Below are 22274 nucleotides of genomic sequence, written 5' to 3'. Positions count from 1 at the left end.
CCTGAGGCCTTTGGTTCGGTGAATAAACAAAAATGTGGCAGCTTCAGAGAAGACCAAGGCTTCCAGCGCCTTCCCACAGCCTGAATTCCATTAGCATGAGACTTTGAAACCACATCTGTTTTTCCTTATGAAATTCAAACAATTGTCTAACCTCTTGGCTCTTAAGTCAAATGTTCAAGGGCTCACATGACAACACTTTGCTGTATACAAAAATTTGTTAAATTTAAATTGTTTTTGCAAAAAGAGGAAAAGGAGGGAATAAATAAATAGCTGTAATGTATCTGGTTAGGATCTGCACAAGGTCGCATTCTTTCCATGTCTCCAAAAGTTTGTTCTGTCACCCATCACTTCATTGGAGTTCCTGCAGGCAACAAAATTATGCAGAAGTTCTGTGTATAGAAATACAGTGTCTGGAGCCTAGTCTGACTTCCCGTTTGGCTGGAGCTGAGCTAGTCCGTGGATAGGCAGAAAGCAGCTGTAGGAATCTGTGTTTAGAGTAGGGCTGTTTAGTAGACACAAGGGCAACCCACAGAGACCTGTGACACATCTCTATTGAAATATGGCATGCTGTGCTGATTTGTTTGTCCAAGATTTAATTATAGATATTTAGCAGGGTTGCATAAACAACAGAGAGATAGGAGAGATAAGGAGGGAAGATTCAGGGAAAAAAATCAGTGGCTTATATTTTTGATCAGATATATTATGTGCCAGAATGATTGAATCTCTATCATGCTTTAATTTGAGATTGTGTGTGTGTGTGTGTATGTGTGTGTGTGTGCGCGCGCACGTATACACACAGCAAAGGTCTATACAAATCTTTAAGGTCTTAAATTCCTTCAAGGAATTTTAAGGCCTTAAAGTTCCCCCTTCACCTTATAGATGTTAAGGGTCTGTACAGACCTTTGGAAAACTTCAACTGCTTAAAACCGAAAAATCCAGGTATTTGAAGCATTATGATTTTTGAATTAATTATAAGAAAATAAATATTAATTTCATTTTATAGATACTTCCTTTATATTTGCCACTATATAAAATTGAATGCTAATAGACAAAAATGTATAGTTAAGATAGTTTAAAATGATCAATATTCAGCAAAACCTCAATCATAACAATGACTTCAAGCTCATAAAACTTAGAAATTTAAGTTTTATAAGCTTATCTGATCTTAGCTAATGCTTACTGAACAGTTGGTATATGTCAGGTGATACTCTAGATGCTTTATGTGGATTAATTTAACTCCTCTTGGCTAAGCACAGTGGCTCAGGCCTATAATCCCAGCATTTTGGGAGGCCAAGACAGGCGGATCACTTGAGGACAGGAGTTCGAGACCAGCCCGGTCAATATGGTAAAACGCTGTCTCTACTAAAAATACAAAAATTAGCCAGGTATGGTGGCGGGCACCTGTAATCCCAGCTACTCCAGAGGCTGAGGGAGGAGAATTGCTTGAATCCAGGAGGCAGAGGCTGCAGTGAGTCGCGATTGTGCCACTGCACTCCAGCCTGAGTGACAGAGCAAGACTCTGTCTCAAAATCAATCAATCGATTAATCAATCTCCCCTTGCACTGCATGACTACAGGATTATAAGCCATTTTACCAGTGAGGAAGTCAAAGTTCAGAGTGGTCAATACCTTGAACAAGTTAAAAGCTCGCAAGTGATAAAGCTGGAATTCACTATGTAAGCTTTTAAACGCTTTCTGTCCCTATCCTGAATCTAGAATCTGAGGTATGTATGTGTGAATTCTGTAAATTAAAAGCCTTTTAAGTATTTAAACTCAACCAGGCCACGCAGAGGCAAAAAAAAAAAAAAGTACTTGTTTTTACTTCATGCTCATAGCAACCAATACTGCTTTGACCTATATTTTGTCTACCCTGTTTCTATTAATATCTATTGGAAGTGGTTGGTGATTTAAAAAACATATTTTTCTACAACAAAAGTTTTCTATGAAAAATTGCCATGCAATGAATTTGATTACTTAGCAAGTGAACGAGTCAGATGGGGATGATCCAAATCATTGCATCCTAGATTAAAATGCAAACTAACATTAATGCCTAGTGTGCCTGAAGTACAAAAAAAAAGGAAGGGAAAATTTTTATTAGGTAGACATTTCAGCTAGTTAATTGAGTTAGCTTTTTTTTAATCCATGGAGTTGCCTTGTTGAATTACTATTTGTGCTGGTGTGATATAACACAGGCTGAATATTAGTATATAATAATAGCAAAAATTCTATGTAGCTCTAAACGTTTTAAACCACAATATAAAGATAGAAGGGCCCTTATGAGTCACTGAGCCCCACTCAATATAGGTACCCCCATCCCTGTAATGATGTATAGTCTCATATTCTCTCTAAACATGCAAGGAAACTGCAGCTGAGTTTAAGCGCTTTAAGGTTAGAAAGGTGTTAGGCCTCAGACTTCCCAATCTTAAACCCATTCTGTTTATTTCAATCATGTTCCCTCACAGTGGCCTCTGCTGTACTCTATTACAAAGTGGTTTATACTGTCAACTACCAAATGGCAACAAAATGTGAAAGGGGAAATTATCTACGTATCAAGAGAGATAGCAAGGTACAATCAAAAAGACAACATAAGTGGTGTTAAACAGTACTTAGATTGAATCCTGGATTCTCCATGATTTTACAACAATCCTCTCCTCCTGCCAAGCAGCGTGCATATCTCTGTGTGCATATAAACATATGATTCACACAACTAAGCTCCCGCCCTGCATCCAGCCTGATTGTACACTCACCATCCCCTTATGCAATTTCATTGCCTCGTTCATAGTCACAGTGGAGATATTTCCAAGATGCTTTGAATCTATATTTTATTCTCAGGGGAAGAACAGAACCCTGGTCATAAGGATTCCCTGCCAGCAGGGCAAAGACAACAAGCAGACCCATGACAGGAAATGCTAGGGTTGACCAGGTACACAGTCTGCATGGGCTGTGTCCCTAAAACTGTGCAAATAGTGAGGACAGGCTCCAGTATACAACAGCTCAGAATCTCAAAAATTTGGAATCCCTCATTCCTGCCCTACAAATTCCATCTGCTGAAGCTGTTCGCAATTTGCTAAAACTTTATTTTATTAAAGATAGTAAGTAATAAAAAGTGATGTAGTGAAGAAATGTAATCCCTCATACCCAACTCGGTATCATTATCAGAGTCTCCTTCAAGTTGATGGCTTTGATCACTGGTGATGCAGAACTACTGATGTGGGCGTGAAGGCTTAAAATCGAGCTTGGTGTCATGTAGTTATTCTTTGTAGTCAAAGAGGCTGCTGATGCTGGCATTGTTTCCTGCACTTTGCTTCTTAGCATTTGCTGTATTTACACATGACCTGATTTTTAGCAGAACTTGGATGCAATTTCCAGCATTGTTTGCATTAGCTTGTTACACTGGGAATTAATGACAACTTGAGTAACTGTCAGTTTTTAGAGAAAGGCATTTTGTAGCAATCATAGTTTCTAAAGCTACATTTTCCCTAGGGTCTATGTTGCAGTTTAGGTGTCATTAAGGGCATCATTTATATGCACAGGGAAGCTCATTAGCAATACTGGGGCTTTGTGATATTATTGGGTGCCTTCCTGTTCCCTGAGTACTCAGCCTCTTTGGGAACAAAATCTACCACAAAGCTGGTGAGGCTATTCATTTCACTGTCCCCAGCTACTCTGGAAGCAAAGTGTTGTCTGTACCAATATATGACTTCTATCCAGCTTATATTCATTTTCTTTCCAACTGTCCTTTTGATATAGGTTTAGGAGTTTGTTTTTGCACAGAATACTATAGACAATTTAGTGGTTTTCCTTGTTCTGGCAATTAAAGTGCATGGTTATAAATTCCTCACCAAGGAGCTTCTTTAGAATACCTGAAAGGGGTTTCCCACATTTCCCCACTCATTCTAAAACTGACATAACTGGGTATCTACCACAGTGGGTAGAGGAAGTCTGGGAAAAGAAACCAGCCAGAAGTTCCTGATGTCTGCACTGCTGCACTGTGGCCCTGGAGACCTGATTTTATGCATCTGAGCTTCAGTTTCTTTGCCTATTAAACCTATGTATCCAACACCAACTGCATAGGATAATTGTAAGGATACAATTGAGAGACATATGTTAAAGTGCTTAGTGCAAAGAGAACATTTGAGAATTGATGCTAAATGATAACATTTAATAATGCTTTCAAAAGTTACAATCTAAATTTGCATACATTGTATTGATCCTCTACGGTCTTTGAGTGGGGTAGATATTATGATTTCAACATTAGCATGGGAAAATGAAATTTAAAATGGGTAAAAAGGTTTGTATATGTTCATAAGTACTCAAAACCAAGTCTTCTGACTGGGTCACCAGTCTCCACTGTAGTTGTAACTTCCTTACTCAGTAGCTTATAGTATGTGTCACAACCTTTACTCCTCCAAGCATATTGTTGTACCTTCCTGAGGTTTTCATTTAGGACCTTAATTATACTGAAACACACACAGCTGCCAAATCCTCAGGCGATATATTTAGAATATTTTGCTCAGGGAGACATATGGATTTCACTAGACGTCACCTTTTACCTTATTCCGGAAGACTTCACAAATCTAGAGAAAATTCCAGAACAACCCATAAAAGAAGATCCAAATCCAGTAAATCACAATTCCCAGAGCTGGGATAGCCATCTCTATGTTAAAAATATTTGTAGTGTACTCTGAGATAGTCAAAATTCAAAAATCACCAGAGTAAACTGTCTCCTATGAATGACATGTTTTAAAAATCCTATTTCTTGCTAACTTTTTAGATTAAGAATGGGTAATGAGCAAATCTGAATGAGAATGCAGTAATTCATCCCAAATTCTTTTGAACTTCTACTATAGTTTATAGGATTATGAACTTTTATACAGTATACTCAGAGTAAAAATTGCCAGCTTATTTTTATATCTTTGGAAGTAGACAAATATAATATCACAATGTGTCCCAGTTAAAGACCAAGAGACATTTAGACTTGTAAGACAAACTCACTCATAGCAGGATTCATTCGACCTGTTTTTAATTTTTTTCAGTTTCTTAAACAGCATTAAGATATAATTGACTTTAAATAAACTGACATTTAAAGTACACAATTTGATGAGTTTTCACACATTTACACACCTGTGAAACCTTAATCATGATCAAAATAATAAACATGTCCATTATTTCTAAGCAAGATAATAAACATATACATCACTCCCCAAATTGCTCTTGTGAACTCTTGTAATCTCTTTACCTAAGGATTCTCCAAGTAGGATCCTCAGCCTCTCCTTCTCACTCAACCCACTTACCCAGGATACCACAGATTTCCTCTTTGCCTTCTATACTTATAGATGAGTTCTGCTATTGTTAATACAAAATTTCATATAAATGGAAGCATACAGCATGTACTCATTTTTTGTCTGACTTCATTTACTCGGCACAATGTGCTACAATGTATATCAATAGTTCATTTATTATATTGCTTAGTAGTGTTCCACTATAAAGCTGTACCACAATTTGATTATCCATTTATCTTCTGATGGATATTTAGGTTGTTTTCAGGTTGGAACTATTACAGAGAAGGTTGCTATGAATATTTATATTCAAGTCTCTTACTGAACTTATGCTTTTGTTATTCTGGGTAAATAGTAGGGCAAGTCTGTCTGTGTACTCTACTCAATACTATTTGAATCATGAAGTTTTCCAGCCTGGCTTGTGAGAACGAGCACTGTTCCTGTAAGTTATGGGCACTGTTGTCTCTAATTCTTCTGAGAAGTTCTTTCTCTACCTCAAGTTTTTCTTACATGTATGCACTGATTAGTATGGTACCGAAGAATCATGAGGGCCCTCTGAAGACCTCCAGAAATTTATCTCATTTCTGCAGCCCCTTCCTTATAGAGTACCACCCCACAAACTCTATCTGCCTTGTCTCCTTAGACACCCAGTTCTCTCTCTTCAATTCAGGTTGTCCACTAGGCTCTGCATGGACTTTCCTTCTCTGCTTGTGGCCTGGGGCTCTCTTCAGACAGCGAGCTGGTACAACTGCAAAGCTTACTTTGCTCATTTTCCATCTCTAAGGGATTCTTATCCTTCCTTGCCAGTGATGTTCAGTGTCTTGAAAAATACTGTTTCATTCTTTTTGTCTGTATCTTGGTTATTTTCAGTGGATGGTAAATCTGGTCCCTGTTACTCCAGATTGAAAGCAGACATCTCTAATCTATTATTAGATTTTTGAATCAAACTTTGGGATATACAGGAATATTTTGCAAGTAACTTTTGTTTTCTTTTATGCCGTGGGAACAGGAAGAGAAATGACAAGGATAAGATTGTAAATCTGAGTAGAGAGCCCTGGGATTTCCCTTTCCAGTATTATAAGGCTGTTGTTATTTTCCTTTATGTTGTATGTTTCAAATGGACAGTGGAATTTAAGTTGTGGAAGACTTCACATGTTATAAAACTGAATGCAGCTACAGACTGTTTGGAAACAGATAACACTAATGAGGACCTGGGAGAGACTGAAGACTTAGAAAGGTAGCTAACATCTACTATCACACCACAGTGGTTCTGGGGGTTCTAACAGGGGTTAGAACCTGACTCATCACCAAACAAATGAAGAAATACCATCCCAAAATCATAACTATGTTCTTCTCTGCAGCCTCAACACTTGCTGATGTTACTCTCCACAGTGCAAAATATACATATATATATATATATAAATTTACAAATTAATAATTATACAAACTGTGAAATATAGCAGTGATTTTGTTTGTTCTGTGACAGTGTAAAAAAGACTTTTTATTAAGATATAAATCAAATTATATAAAAGAAAACATGAACAAATGAAAGATAAATAGTTGATATTTTAATTGCATAACCTCTCCACATAAATCTGTTTATTCATGTCAACACTGCACAGCTTAGAAACACTTTGTGTTTGCTTTGCTCTTTTAATATTTGAATTTTTGTCTAGTTGGCTGGTAGTTATGATGTATTTTTCTAGGCATCTATAATTACTTGGAAACAAAACTAGAAACTTCCAATGGAAAACATAATACTAGAAAATTAGAACCCATGAAAAAGTAGTATGCATTTGAAATCATTGCTTTTGGAGTGAAAATGGATTTTGTGATGGAACTCTTGCAGATAAATGATCTTTCCACACAAAACACATTGAAGTAAATGGAAAAAACCTGACATTCAATGTTGACAGTATTTGTTTGCTAGGAAATAGTGCTCACTGTTAAAGGAATACAATGAATCTATTCCATTTGTAAAGATAACTTTTTTTTAGTTGTTTGAAACCAGAAATATAAAAAGAAATGTTTGCATTTATGAGTTCACAGAATGATCTGAACAATTCTGTAAGCAGAAAAATAAAGCCATGTAGATAATAACATCCAAAATGATGCAGAAAGTATGCATGTATTGTTTCCATTAACTCGACTGAATGTGATACAATAACCCCTGGAATAATAGTGGTCTGGTTGTCAATTTGGATAAAATGTCTTCATAAAGCTTTAAAGGCTGTCTTAATTAAAGAGAGTGTCTTCACTTTCATTTTATCAGAGAGAGATGACTGACACTAACCTAAACAGAGTTATAAAAATGCACCTGCAGCAAATCAGGGTTAATTTTCACATACTTGAGTGGTCAGAAATATGATAATGTTGATAATGGGTAGATGTCTAATGGTTTCTCCAAAGTTTAGGAATGCAGAGCAAAGACCTTTCTACATATAATGTCATAATTATCATTTAAAAGTAATTTAAATGAGTTTCTGTCAAAAAATTGAGGAGCTCCAAAATAGTGTGAATATTGATAATTCTTTATACAACAGTATTTTGGTGTCTGCAAAATAATTGACAATATTTCAATGCATTTATAAGCAATACATTGAGAAGGTTATGTGGTTCATAAAAGATAGGTTGAATTGCATGTTAGCATAGACTCTGTGAGCCCTGTCTAAGAAATTGCAGATGATATTGAAATACTAAAAGTGGTATCAAATGAATACCTCAGCTATGCAATGATTTGCTGAATTTGGTTTTCAAATTGAAAATTATTATTTCTCTAAAAAATTTTAGCGCAAATTCAGTACAAATATTAGGAAATTTCTTTCTGAGGGACTTCAAAGTAAAACTATATATTTTTCTTTAAAGTGGAAATTTTGTACTGTTTAACATCTTTAAAAAATGGGGGGTGTTTCAAAACTTGACAGGTAGGAGAGGAAGTATACTTCCCTAAATTCCTTTTCTAAATCTAAAGAGTTTGAGAGTTAATAAAGAAATTGTAACATATACATGTGTGGAATGTTATTGACCCTTAAAAGAGAAGGAAATCCCGCCATTTGCAACAACATGAAAAAACCTAGAGAACATTGTGCTAAGTGTAATAAGCCAGACACAAAAGTACAAATACTATAGGATCCCACTTACACAAGGGATCTAAAATATAAGCAGAGAGTAGAAGGGTGGTTACCAGGGGCTGGGAGAGCGGGAAACAGGGAGGTGTTGGTCAGAGGGTACGACATTTTAGTTGTGCAAAATGAATAAGTCTTAAAGATCTACTGTATAACATAGTGGCTGTAGTTAACAACACTGTATTATATACTTAAAATTTTGGGCTGAGTGCAGTCGTTCATGCCTGTGATCTTAGCACCTTGGGAGGCCTAGACGGGTAGATTGTCTGAGCTCAGGAGTTTGAGACCAGCCTGGGCAGCATGGTGAAATGCTGTCTTTACTAAAAATACAAAAAAAAAAAAAATTCCCCAGGCATGGTGGCACATGCCTGTAATTGCTTGAGCCAGGAGGGAGAGGTTGCGATGAGCTGAAATTGCACCCCTGTGCTCCAGCCTGAATGACAAGAGTGAGACTCTGTCATAGTGAGACAGAGTCTCACAACAAGAAATAGTGAGACTATTTCTTGCTCTTCTATTCTCTTCAAGTTTGAAGAAAAAAGGTAGCAGAAAGTAAAAAATACAGTAAGTTTGATTAATAATCTTCTATTAAAATTTTTTTATCAGTTAAGGAGGTTTTGGGAAACTTTGAAGACAAGTTTATTGAGATCAAAAAAATGCTAAGAAGGTCGATCTTACGTTAAGTGTTATTATCACACAAAATAATAAAGAGTGCAGAAGGAAATATTTGGAGATGATAGATAGGTTTTTATGACACAGATTGTTATGATGGTTTCATGGGTATATACTTATCTCCAAACTCATCAAGTTGTATACACAATATATGTAAAGCTTTTCATATCAATCATACCTCAGTAAGCTGTTTTTTCTTTAAAATTTTTTCAAAAGAGAAAATATTTCTTTAAAATTTCACCCTTTTTTCTACTTCATCAAAACAAATAATGTAACTCATATTTAGGTTTCAGAACTCTTTAAATTGAATGAAAATGTAGTTTAAACAATGATCAAATCTGTACAAATGTTTTAAAAACTTAATACAAATAAGATTACACTTTATTGACTGATTGATGGAGATAGGGTCTTGCTCTGTTGCCCAGGCTGGAGTTCAGTGGCATGATGTCGGCTCACTGCAAACTCCTCCTCCTGGATTCAAGTGATTCTCCTGCCTCAGCCTCCTGAGTAGCTGGGATAACAGGTGCCCACCACCACTCCCAGCTAATTTTTCTGTTTTTAGTAGAGACGGGGTTTCATCATGTTGGCATGGCTGGTCTCAAACTCCTGACCTCAAGTGATCCACCCACCTCAACCTCCAAAAGTGCTGGGATTACAGGCATGAGCCACCACGCCCAGCCATATCTTTGATTCTTGAGGGAACCATGCAATGTTTGGTTTCATCACAGGACCTGATCAATAATACTTTCTGCTTCTGAGAGCTATCGCATATTGTGTTATTTTCACCAGTCTCTACATCAGCACCAAATGCTCATTTTCTGCCTTCTCTCACCAAAAAAAAAAAAAAAAAAAAAAAAGCTTCCTAATACAGAGGAAGAAGACAGATTCAATGTTTTGAAATTGAGGGTTGCTGAACAGACATTGGTAAACAATTTATCTACCCTGAAAGGCTTTTCATTCCTGGAGGAGAGGTTTCCAACTTGTTTGAACAGGGATAACATGGTACTTTTCAAAACTCAACTATAAAAACTGTACATTCCATGACTTGACATATTACCCTATATAACTGTCCAACTTCTAATAATAAGTTTAAAATATTCTATGTCACTTTTGGAATTGTGTTATGTTCACTCTTTTTGGGGATTACTGGAATTAACAGGTTGTTTTATGAAAATACTATTTTATTGTCAAAATAATCAATTTGAAAAAGTTTTGTTGTTGTTGTTTTGTTTTGTTTTTGATGGAGTTTTTGCTCTTGTCACCCAGGCTGGAGTGCAATGGCACGATCTCGGCTCACTGCAGCCTCTACCTCCCGGGTTCAAGCAATTCTCCTGCTTCAGTCTCCTGAGTACCTGGGATTACGGATGCACGCCACCACACCCAGCTAATTTTTGTACTTTTAGTAGAGACGGGGTTTCACCATGTCAGCCAGGCTGGTCTCAAGCTCCTTACCTCAGGAGATCCATCCACCTCGGCCTCCCAAAATGCTGGGATTACAGGCGTGAGCCAAAGCACCCAGCTAAAAAAGGATAACATGAAATTGTTTACGAAGCTACTTGCTTATTAGTGATTACAGACAAATATTTCATTATTTTTCTATAAAACCTGTAATCTCAGTCCTAATTTAAAAATTTTTTTGAATTTATAACTGACAAATAATTATACATATTTATGGGGTACAATATGATGTTTCAATACATGTATACATAGTATAGTGATCACATCAGGGTAGTTACCACATATATCACCATAAATATGTATCATTTCTTTGTGATTACAACATTCAAAATCTTCTGTCTTAGCTGTCTTGAAATATACATCACATTACTATTTGCTATAGTCACCCTACTGTGTAATGGAACACCAGAACGTATTCTTCCTGTCTAAATGTAACTCTGCACCTGGTGACCAGTCTCTCTCAGGCCTCCCCACTTTCTTTCCCAGCCTCTAGTGGCCACTCTTCTCCTCTCTATTTCTATGAAATCAACTTTTTTAGATGACACATATGAGTGAGATCATGCAGTGTTTGTCTCCCTGTCCCTGGCTTATTTCACTTAACATAATGTCCTCCATGCTCATCCATGTTGCAGCAAACAAAAGGATTTCATTCTGTTTTATGGCTGAATAGTATTCCAATGTAGGATATACACCACATTTTCCTTATTCATTCATCTGTAAATGGACATTTAGGTTGATTCTATATCTTGGCTATTGTGAACAGGGCTGCAGTGAACCTGGATGTGCAGATATCTCTTCAACACACTGATTGCAATAATGCCCAGCTTTTGGTCCAATAACTGGAATTTTGGCAGCACCAGGAATTTTCAAGTTCCTTATACCATCTGCCCTAGTGAGTACTGCCTTATTTTCTGTTAGTTAGACTTTCAGGTATCATACATCTGATTTACATAAGAAAAATATGCACGGGGGAAATCTTTTCTATTTATAATCATAGATATCTCCACATGTGAAATGGTAAGGCAAAGACCAAGAAAAATGGGATATTTATAAAGTTAATAATTAGACATTTTGCTGTCAATTTGGGAAACATAATTGTTTTAAAATTGATCTTCTTTAATCACTTATTTTTTAACCAGGTATTGAAAATTCAAAATCTATGTACCATACCTACATTTTCCCAACACACAGATTGAATTCACAAGATGCCTTAGACTTCTCATGCATAAAAATTACCAAAAATGGTTCTAAGTCTTGTTCTTTCTTACGTCCCCATTATAAAGTCCACTTCAAACAAACTTTACTTCATATTTTTATTTAAAAGGATATATGACTTTTTGTCATACACCTAAGGAAAAACTGTTTCAAAAAACTGTTTCACCATAATCATATAGTCCTTTTTGGTCCTATTGGGTTGAAATTTCTAATGCTGCTATTAAGTTCTAGATATTTTGTATGCTTTTATTTTCTACTTTTAAGAGTTGAGAAGGAAGTGGGGAGAGACTCATATTCTCCTCCTACTTCTAAGTCTCTGTTATCATAAAATATAGCATCACTGATATAATAAATGGTGGATTTAGCCAGGCAAATAGTCACTTCTGTTGTAATTTGCCTTGGCAGGCATTAGTATTGTAAAAGGGTTTTTTGTTAGCTCGATAAAGGAATCTCCACATTTCTCTCTAATCTGCCCATATAGTTTCATTGTACAACACAAAGAGCTACACATAAGTAAAGGACTTTTCTTAATATATAGTACATAAGACAGGAAAGTGCAGAAATGACTTTTTCCTGCTCCCGCTGGTACCCACAATCCCATTCTCCCAAACTTGGTCCCAAAGCATGCTCCTTTTCTGTGAATGGCGTCTCCTTTCTTAAGGTGGAGGTTGTCAATAATGACCTTTGTATGAAATGCTCTTTTTGTGTTGCGATTTGGTGAGGCCTCACCCTCTAATTTGATTCTTGTTTCAGAGTGAGGATGGGCAAACTATGACTTGCAGGCCATATGTAGCCTGCCAACTATGTTTGTAAAGAGAGTTTTATGAGAACACAGGCATGGCTTTTTTATATGGCTGCTTTCTCACCACAACAGCAGAGTTAAAGAGTTGCTGTGTGGCCCTTAAAATAAAAGTTTGCCACCCCTTGTTCTAGTGTAAGAGAGAGGACTGGAGAGGTATTGGAAGAATAGAGTTGGCTTCCAGGGCTAGAGCAACATCGGGAATAACATCCACAGAATTCCACTGGGTCACATCTGGGCAGGCAGGCCTTGCTTCCCATGGGCTTTGCTACCCAGAGATGTCTGTACTACTGGTAGAGGTTTATTTCCTCTGAACACCTAGTCCACAGAGAAGAAGTTTAATTTTTATTCGCTTAAGGGTTTTATCTCATCAGAGAGTAAGAGATTCACTAAAAACTTGAAATTAAAACAATTCGAGCTTTTGCTGGAAGTGCTTTTTAACTTAAATACAAGCCTAAGCACAGGCAGTCTGAGTGTCTGAACCTAAACACATCAGCATGATTCTGATCTCTCCTTTCACAAGGTGACAAGATCATACCAATATACCTTTAAAAGCTATGATCTTATACCTAGGCTAACACCTACTCCCTCTCTCCAAGGGACCCGATCTCAAAAAAATGTTAAGAAGTTTCTCAGAAACCTACTGAACACACCAATAGTATTAAAGCAAATAGAATTCGAGAAAAAAAGCCAAGGCTTTTTGGTGGCAGAGAAACTAAGCCACATTTGAATTGTATGCATTTTCCCCTACTACCTGTAATTCTAGACTCCTTTTATGCATCAATTTGGCAAGTCATAAAGTTTAGAAACAAAAATATCCATTAAGCTAAGGGTATTAAACTTTAGTTCATGAAACAGTCTGGAAATCTCCTGGCCTTTTCAATTTACAAGTCAAGCAGTTCATAAATCTCTTATATTCCTCCAGAGCTAATTAGTAAGACCCAAACTGGTAATCCAAATCATTAATTCAGTTTGCCAGATGTTGGAAGTTTGTCCCACTTGTTCTCTCTCTCGCTGTGTGTGTGTTTGTGAATGCACATACATAATTATATATATATATATACAGTTTTTCCTGTTTAAACATAAACACTAAATATAGACAAATTTGGAGTATTCTGGAAAGATGGTGATGATATAGCTTTTAAATCTCCTTGAATTGAACCGAAAACCAGACAGCAATTAGACCAGAAATCCCAAAACCTACAGTCAACATATACAATAAAATTAGGCAAAAATGTCTCATCACCAATCCCCAAACTTGAGAAGATGGAGACAAATCCATGACAGCAATAAAATCTGCAAGGAATCAGCAACTGAGCACGAAGAGTCAGAGAGAAGGTAACATGATTACAACTATGCTGAAAACTAAAGAACTGCCACTTCCCCAACACTGTAACAAACAAGTACTCCCTGAAAACCACACAGTCAATCAGAGAAGACCAACTGAAACTGAGGCAGAGGTAGAGGCATCAATTTATGACTGTACTGGGGGGGGCTCAAAAGGTCAGATGGCACTGGAGTTCTCTGGGCCCCTTAAATGCTGGAAACAAACTAAAGCTCCCTTTCAGGATAGTCTCCCTAAGAGAAACTGCTAGCAATATAATCTATACTGTGGAGAAATTACAAAAGGTAGAGTGGAAAAATAGTAGGGAAAAATAAAAAGTTTCATCTAAAGTTGGGAAAGAAGCAGCTGACATATTTCAGCAATTATAGTCATAATTTTAATTACCTTGAAAATGAATCAGAATAAGGATCTCAAGAGCTGTGAAGGTAGGAAAGCAATTCTAGTTTACCTTTCCTCCTAAAATTAAAGAAAATTACTCATCTAAATGAACAAAGGCAGATATTGCTGTTGAATCGTATACGTTACTTTAGGAAAAAAGAAACTAAGGAACAAAATAACCATTAAATAGACAGTGAAGGTAATCTAAAAAGAATACCCGTTAAACAAGTGAAAAGACTAATATTTCACAAAGCATTAAGGAAAGTCTAAAAAAATATATAATCAATGAAAAAGCACCATAAACTAGAAACATTACTCAGAAATGAGGTGAATGAAGAAAAGGAACATTTGAAAAGGGGTGATTCCCTAGAAACACAGCCTGAGACAGAAATTTAGGTATACGTGATTGAGAGTATATTCTTTAGCAAAAAGCAAAATCTATGAAGGAGTAAGGAAAGTCGGGTAGGAAAGAAGACCATGAGTAAGAATTTAGGCTTGATATCATCCAAGGTGTGGTGGAGGAAGAGTGCCTTGGAGGATATGAACACTGAAGATTTGTCTCTATGTTTAGGCAAGAGGTCTAGTCTTTTAATACATATTACATAAGAAAGTCTTCTGTACAAAAGACTGTGTATGTACTACAGTCTTTTATGAGTGAGTCATTAGCTGTTGGCCATATTCAAAGGAGGATGCTACCTCCCAGCAAGATGGGCCCCATCAGCTAAGAGTAATCCTCTGGAGAAAATGAGCAGTTGTTTTTTGGCAGCCAACACTCACGGTAGCTGGGGGATGAGTGTACCATCTTCTTAAAGGGCAACTAGTGTCTGCTATAAAGATAAATTTTAAGGAAATAATATCAGGTTGATTTCATTTTGTGACAGCAAAACTTTATACCAGAAGACAATGAAGTAACATATTTGAGATACTCAAAGAAATAAATTACTAGGATTCTATACCCAGCCAGGATGTTCTTCAAGTTTAAAGGTTCTAAACAAACTATTACGAAGACAGAGAAATTTAAGGAGTATTTTTCCAATAAGCACTACCTAGTTTATCTACATGAGTGTGCATTTCATGAAATTAGAATTGCTAAAGGGATATCAATATTATATATATGTGGACAAAGTGGTCATATGCTCTAACAATGCAGGTACAGTAACACTTTGCAGAATAAGGAGAATGTATGCACAAAGAACAAGGTCATCAACTGAGATTTAAAAATATATATTTTTCAAATTATATTGTAAAGAAAAAGGAAGATAGAAAAGAATTACTAGCTATTATCAATAATAATAACTGATATAATAACAAGGCAAAAAACAAACACAAAATCCTATAAAAGAGGAGAATAAAAGTAATATTCAAGCAAATAGACTAAAATGCAAATATCTGCCAATAGCCAGGCGGATGGATAGGTAGAAGATAGATATTAAAAACATATATTTGTACATGTATTGGTGTGTGTATGAATGTATGTCTACAAATGTATATACATGTGAGTATCAGTTTATTTATCTCTATATAAAATACTACTGTAGAACTGATGTCAAACATTTTGATAGTATTAATAAATGTCAATTAACCTTGTTAAACTATTAAGAAAATATGCTTCGGCTGGGTGTGGTGGCTCAAGCCTGTAATCCCAGCACATTGGGAGGCCAAGGTGGGTGGATCACCTGAGGTCGGGAGTTCAAGAGCAGCCTGACCAACATGGAGAAACCCCGTCTCTACTAAAAATGCAACATTAGTTGGGCATGGAGGTGCATGCCTGTAATTCCAGCTACTTGGGAGGCTGAGGCAGGAGAATCACTTGAACCCAGAAGGTGGAGGTTGTGGTGAGCCGAAATTGTGCCACTGCATTAAGGCCTGGGCAACAAGAGCAGAAGTCCATCTTAAAAAAAAAAAAAAAAAAAAAAAAGAAGTAAAAGAAAATATACTTCTTATAGGCTATGAAACAAAATGCAATACACTATATACAAGAGCCATATTTAAAGCAAAGAGAATGATAAGGGTTGAAAACACAACATGGACAAATACATGCCAGGACAAAGGAAACACAGGGTCGGGGCGGAGCAAGATGGCCGAATAGGAACAGCTCCAGTCTCCAACTCCCAGCGCAAACAACACAGAAGACCGGTGATTTCTGCATTTTCAACTGAGGTACTGGGGTCATCTCACTAGGGAGTGCCAGACAATCGGTGCTGGTCAGCTGCTACAGCCCCACCAGCGAGAGCTGAAGCAGGGTGAGGCATCGCCTCATCTGGGAAGCGCAAGGGGGAAGGGAATCCCTTTTCCTAGCCAGGGGAACTGAGACACACAATACCTGGAAAATCGGGTGACTCCCACCCCAATACTGCATTTTAAGCAAAGGGGCACACCAGGAGAATATATCCCACACCTGGCCGGGAGCATCCCACGCCCACGGAGCCTCCCTCATTGCTAACACAGCAGTCTGGGATCTAACCGCAAGGCAGCAGCGAGGCTGGGGGAGGGGCGCCCGCCATTGCTGAGGCTTAAGTAGGTAAACAAAGCTGCTGGGAAGCTCAAACTGGGTGGAGCTCACAGCAGCTCAAGGAAACCTGCCTGTCTCTGTAGACTCCACCTCTGGGGACAGAGCACAGTTAACAACAACAACAACAACAAAAGCAGCAGGAACCTCTGCAGACACAAACGACTCTGTCTGACAGCTTGAAGAGAGCAGTGGATCTCCCAACATCGAGGTCGAGATCTGAGAACAGACAGACTGCCTGCTCAAGTGGGTCCCTGACCCCTGAATAGCCTAACTGGGAGACATCCCCCACTAGGGGCAGTCTGACACCCCACACCTCACAGGGTGGAGTACACCCCTGACAGGAAGCTTCCAAAGTAAGAATCAGATAGGTACACTCGCTGTTCAGCAATATTCTATTTTCCGCAAACTCTGCTGCTGATACCCAGGCAAACAGGGTCTGGAGTGGACCTCAAGGAATCTCCAACAGACCTACAGCTGAGGGTCCTGACTGTTAGAAGGAAAACTATCAAACAGGAAGGACACCTATACCAAAACTCCATCAGTACGTCACCATCATCAAAGACCAGAGACAGATAAAACCACAAAGATGGGGAAAAGCAGGGCAGAAAAGCTGGAAATTCAAAAAATAAGAGCGCATCTCCCTCTGCAAAGCAGTGCAGCCCATCGCTAGCAACGGATCAAAGCTGGTCAGAGAATGACTTTGACAAGATGAGAGAAGAAGGCTTCAGTCCATCAAACTTCTCAGAGCTAAAGGAGGAATTACGTACCCAGCGCAAAGAAACTAAAAATCTTGAAAAAAGAGTGGAAGAATTGACAGCTAGACTAATTAATGCAGAGAAGGTCATAAACGAAATGACAGAGATGAAAACCATGACACGAGAAATACGTGACAAATGCACAAGCTTCAGTAACCGACTCGATCAACTGGAAGAAAGAGTATCAGCGATTGAGGATCAAATGAATGAAATGAAGCAAGAAGAGAAACCAAAAGAAAAAAAGAAAAAAAGAAATGAACAAAGCCTGCAAGAAGTATGGGATTATGTAAAAAGACCAAATCTACGTCTGATTGGGGTACCTGAAAGTGAAGGGGAAAATGGAACCAAGTTGGAAAACACTCTTCAGGATATCATCCAGGAGAACTTCCCCAACCTAGTAGGGCAGGCCAACATTCAAATTCAGGAAACACAGCGAACACCACAAAGATAATCCTCGAGAAGAGCAACTCCAAGACACATAATTGCCAGATTCACCAAAGTTAAAATGAAGGAAAGAATCTTAAGGGCAGCCAGAGAGAAAGGTCGGGTTACCCACAAAGGGAAGCCCATCAGACTAACAGCAGATCTCTCGGCAGAAACTCTACAAGCCAGAGGAGAGTGGGGGCCAATATTCAACATTCTTAAAGAAAAGAATTTTCAACCCAGAATTTCATATCCAGCCAAACTAAGCTTCATCAGTGAAGGAGAAATAAAATCCTTTACAGATAAGCAAATGTTTAGAGATCTTGTCACCACCTGGCCTGCCTTACAAGAGACCTGAAGGAAGCCCTAAACATGGAAAGGAACAACCGGTACAGCCATTGCAAAAACATGCCAAAATGTCAAGACCATCGAGGCTAGGAAGAAACTGCATCAACTAACGAGCAAAATAACCAGTTAATATTATAATGGCAGGATCAAGTTCACACACATAAATATTAACCTTAAATGTAAAGGGACTAAATGCTCCAATTAAAAGACACAGACTGGCAAAATGGATTAAGAGTCAAGACCCATCAGTCTGCTGTATTCAGGAGACCCATCTCACATGCAGAGACATACATAGTAGCTCAAATGAAGGGATGGAGGAAGATCTACAGCAAAATGGAGAACAAAAAAAAGCAGGGGTTGCAATCCTAGTTCTGATAAAACAGACTTTAAACCATCAAAGATCAAAAGAGACAAAGAAGGCCATTACATCATGGTAAAGGGATCAATTCAACAGGAAGAGCTAACTCTCCTAAATATATATGCACCCAATACAGGAGCATCCAGATTCATAAAGCAAGTCCTTAGAGACTTACAAAGAGACTTAGACTCCCATACAATAATAACGGGAGACTTCAACACTCCACTGTCAACATTAGACAGATCAACGAGACAGAAAGTTAACAAGGATATCCAGGAATTGAACTCATCTCTGCACCAAGCGGACCTAATAGACATCTATAGAACTCTCCACCCCAAATCAACAGAATATACATTCTTCTCAGCACCACCTCACACTTATTCCAAAATTGACCACATCATTGGAAGTAAAGCACTCCTCAGCAAATGGAAAAGAACAGAAATTATAACAAACTGTCTCTCAGACCACAGTGCAATCAAACTAGAACTCAGGACTAAGAAACTCAATCAAAACTGCTCAACTACATGGAAACTGAACAACCTGCTCCTGAATGACTACTGGGTACATAATGAAATGAAAGCAGAAATAAAGATGTTCTTTGAAACCAATGAGAACAAAGATACAACATCAGAATCTCTGGGACACATTTAAAGCAGTGTGTAGAGGGAAATTTATAGCACTAAATGCCCACAAGAGAAAGCAGGAAAGATCTAAAATTGACACTCTAACATCACAATTAAAAGAACTAGAGAGGCAAGAGCAAACACATTCAAAAGCTAGCAGAAGGCAAGAAATAACTAAGATCAGAGCAGAACTGAAGGAGATAGGGACACAAAAAACCCTCAAAAAATCAATGAATCCAGGAGTTGGTTTTTTGAAAAAATCAACAAAAATGACAGACCACTAGCAAGACTAATAAAGAAGAAAAGAGAGAGGAATCAAATAGACGCAATAAAAAATGATAAGGGGATGTCACCACCAACCGCACAGAAATACAAACTACCATCAGAGAATACTATAAACACCTCTACGCAAATCAACTAGAAAATCTAGAAGAAATGGATAATTCCTGGACACTTACACTCTCCCAAGACTAAACCAGGAAGAAGTTGAATCCCTGAATGGACCAATAGCAGGCTCTGAAATTGAGGCAATAATTAATAGCCTACCAACCAAATAAAGTCCAGGACCAGATGGATTCACAGCTGAATTCTACCAGAGGTACAAGGAGGAGCTGGTACCATTCCTTCTGAAACTATTCCAATCAATAGAAAAAGAGGGAATCCTCCCTAACTCATTTTATGCGGCCAACATCAGCATGATACCAAAGCTTGGCTGAGACACAACAAAAAAAGAGAATTTTAGACCAATATCCCTGATGAACATCAATGCAAAAATCCTCAATAAAATACTGGAAAATCGGATTCAGCAGCACATCAAAAAGCTTATCCACCATGATCAACTGGGCTTCATCCCTGGTATGCAAGGCTGGTTCAACATTCACAAATTAATAAACCTAATCCCGCATATAAACAGAACCAAAGACAAGAACCACGACTATCTCAATAGATGCAGAAAAGGCTTTTGACAAAATTCAACAGCCCTTCATGCTAAAAATGCTCAATAAATTCGGTATTGATGGAACGTACCTCAAAATAAGCTATTTACGACAAACCCACAGCTAATATCATACTGAATGGGCAAAAACTGGAAAAATTCCCTTTGAAAACTGGCACAGGACAGGGATGCCCTCTCTCACCACTCCTATTCAACATAGTGTTGGAAGTTCTGGCTAGGGCAATCAGGCAAGAGAAAGAAATCAAGGGTATCCAGTTAGGAAAAGAAGAAGTCAAATTGTCCCTGTTTGCAGATGACATGATGGTATATTTAGAAAACCCCATCGTCTCAGCCCAAAATCTCCTTAAGCTGATAAGCAACTTCAGCAAAGTCTCAGGATACAAAATTAATGTGCAAAAATCACAAGCATTCTTATACACCAGTAACAGACAAACAGAGAGCCAAATCATGAATGAACTTCCATTCACAATTGCTTCAAAGAGAATAAAATACCTAGGAATCCAACTTGCAAGGGATGTCAAGGACCTCTTCAAGGAGAACTACAAACCACTGCTCAGTGAAATCAAAGAGGACACAAACAAATGGAAGAACATACCATGCTCATGGATAGGAAGAATCAATATTGTGAAAATGGCCATACTGCCCAAGGTTATTTATAGATTCAATGCCATCCCCATCAAGCTACCAATGAATTTCTTCACAGAATTGGAAAAAACTGCTTTAAAGTTCATATGGAACCAAAAAAGAGCCCGAATTGCCAAGACAATCCTAAGTCAAAAGGACAAAGCTGGAGGCGTCACGCTACCTGACTTCAAACTATACTACAAGGCTACAGTAACCAAAACAGCATGGTACTGGTACCAAAACAGAAATATAGACCAATGGAACAGAACAGAGTCCTCAGAAATAATACCACACATCTACAGCCATCTGATCTTTGACAAACCTGAGAGAAACAAGAAATGGGGAAAGGACTCCCTATTTAATAAATGGTGCTGGGAAAATTGGCTAGCCTTAAGTAGAAAGCTGAAACTGGATCCTTTCCTTACTCCTTATACGAAGATTAATTCAAGATGGATTAGAGACTTAAATGTTAGACCTAATACCATAAAAACCCTAGAAGAAAACCTAGGTAATACCATTCAGGACATAGGCATGGGCAAGGACTTCATGTCTACAACACCAAAAGGCAGCAAAAGCCAAAATTGACAAATGGGATCTAATTAAACTAAAGAGCTTCTGCACAGCAAAAGAAAATACCATCAGAGGGAACAGGCAACCTACAGAATGGGAGAACATTTTTGCAATCTACTCATCTGACAAAGGGCTAATATCCAGAATCTACAAAGAACTCAAACAAATATACAAGAAAAAAACAAACAACCCCATCAAAAAGTGGGCAAAGGATATGAACAGACATTTCTCAAAAGAAGACATTCATACAGCCAACAGACACATGAAAAAATGCTCATCATCACTGGCCATCAGAGAAATGCAAATCAAAACCACAATGAGATACCATCTCACACCAGTTAGAATGGCAATCATTAAAAAGTCAGGAAACAACAGGTGTTGGAGAAGATGTAGAGAAATAGGAACACTTTTACACTGTTGGTGGGATTGTAAACTATTTCAACCATTATGGAAAACAGTATGGCGATTCCTCAAGGATCTAGAACTAGATGTACCATATGACCCAGCCATCCCACTACTGGGTATATACCCAAAGGATTATAAATCATGCTGCTATAAAGACACATGCACACGTATGTTTATTGTGGCACTATTCACAATAGCAACGACTTGGAATCAACTGAAATGTCCATCTGTGACAGACTGGATTAAGAAAATGTGGCATATACACACCATGGAATACTATGCAGCCATAAAAAAGGATGAGTTTGCATCCTTTGTAGGGACACGGATGCAGCTGGAAACCATCATTCTTAGCAAACTATTACAAGAACAGAAAACCAAACACCTCATGTTCTCACTCATAGGTGGGAACTGAACAATGAGATCACTTGGACTCA

The sequence above is a fragment of the Trachypithecus francoisi genome, unplaced genomic scaffold (genome assembly GCF_009764315.1).
Source record: "Trachypithecus francoisi isolate TF-2019V2 unplaced genomic scaffold, Tfra_2.0 Lachesis_group18, whole genome shotgun sequence".
NCBI classification, from domain to species: domain Eukaryota; kingdom Metazoa; phylum Chordata; class Mammalia; order Primates; family Cercopithecidae; genus Trachypithecus; species Trachypithecus francoisi.
Note: the sequence above shows the minus strand (reverse complement) of the source record.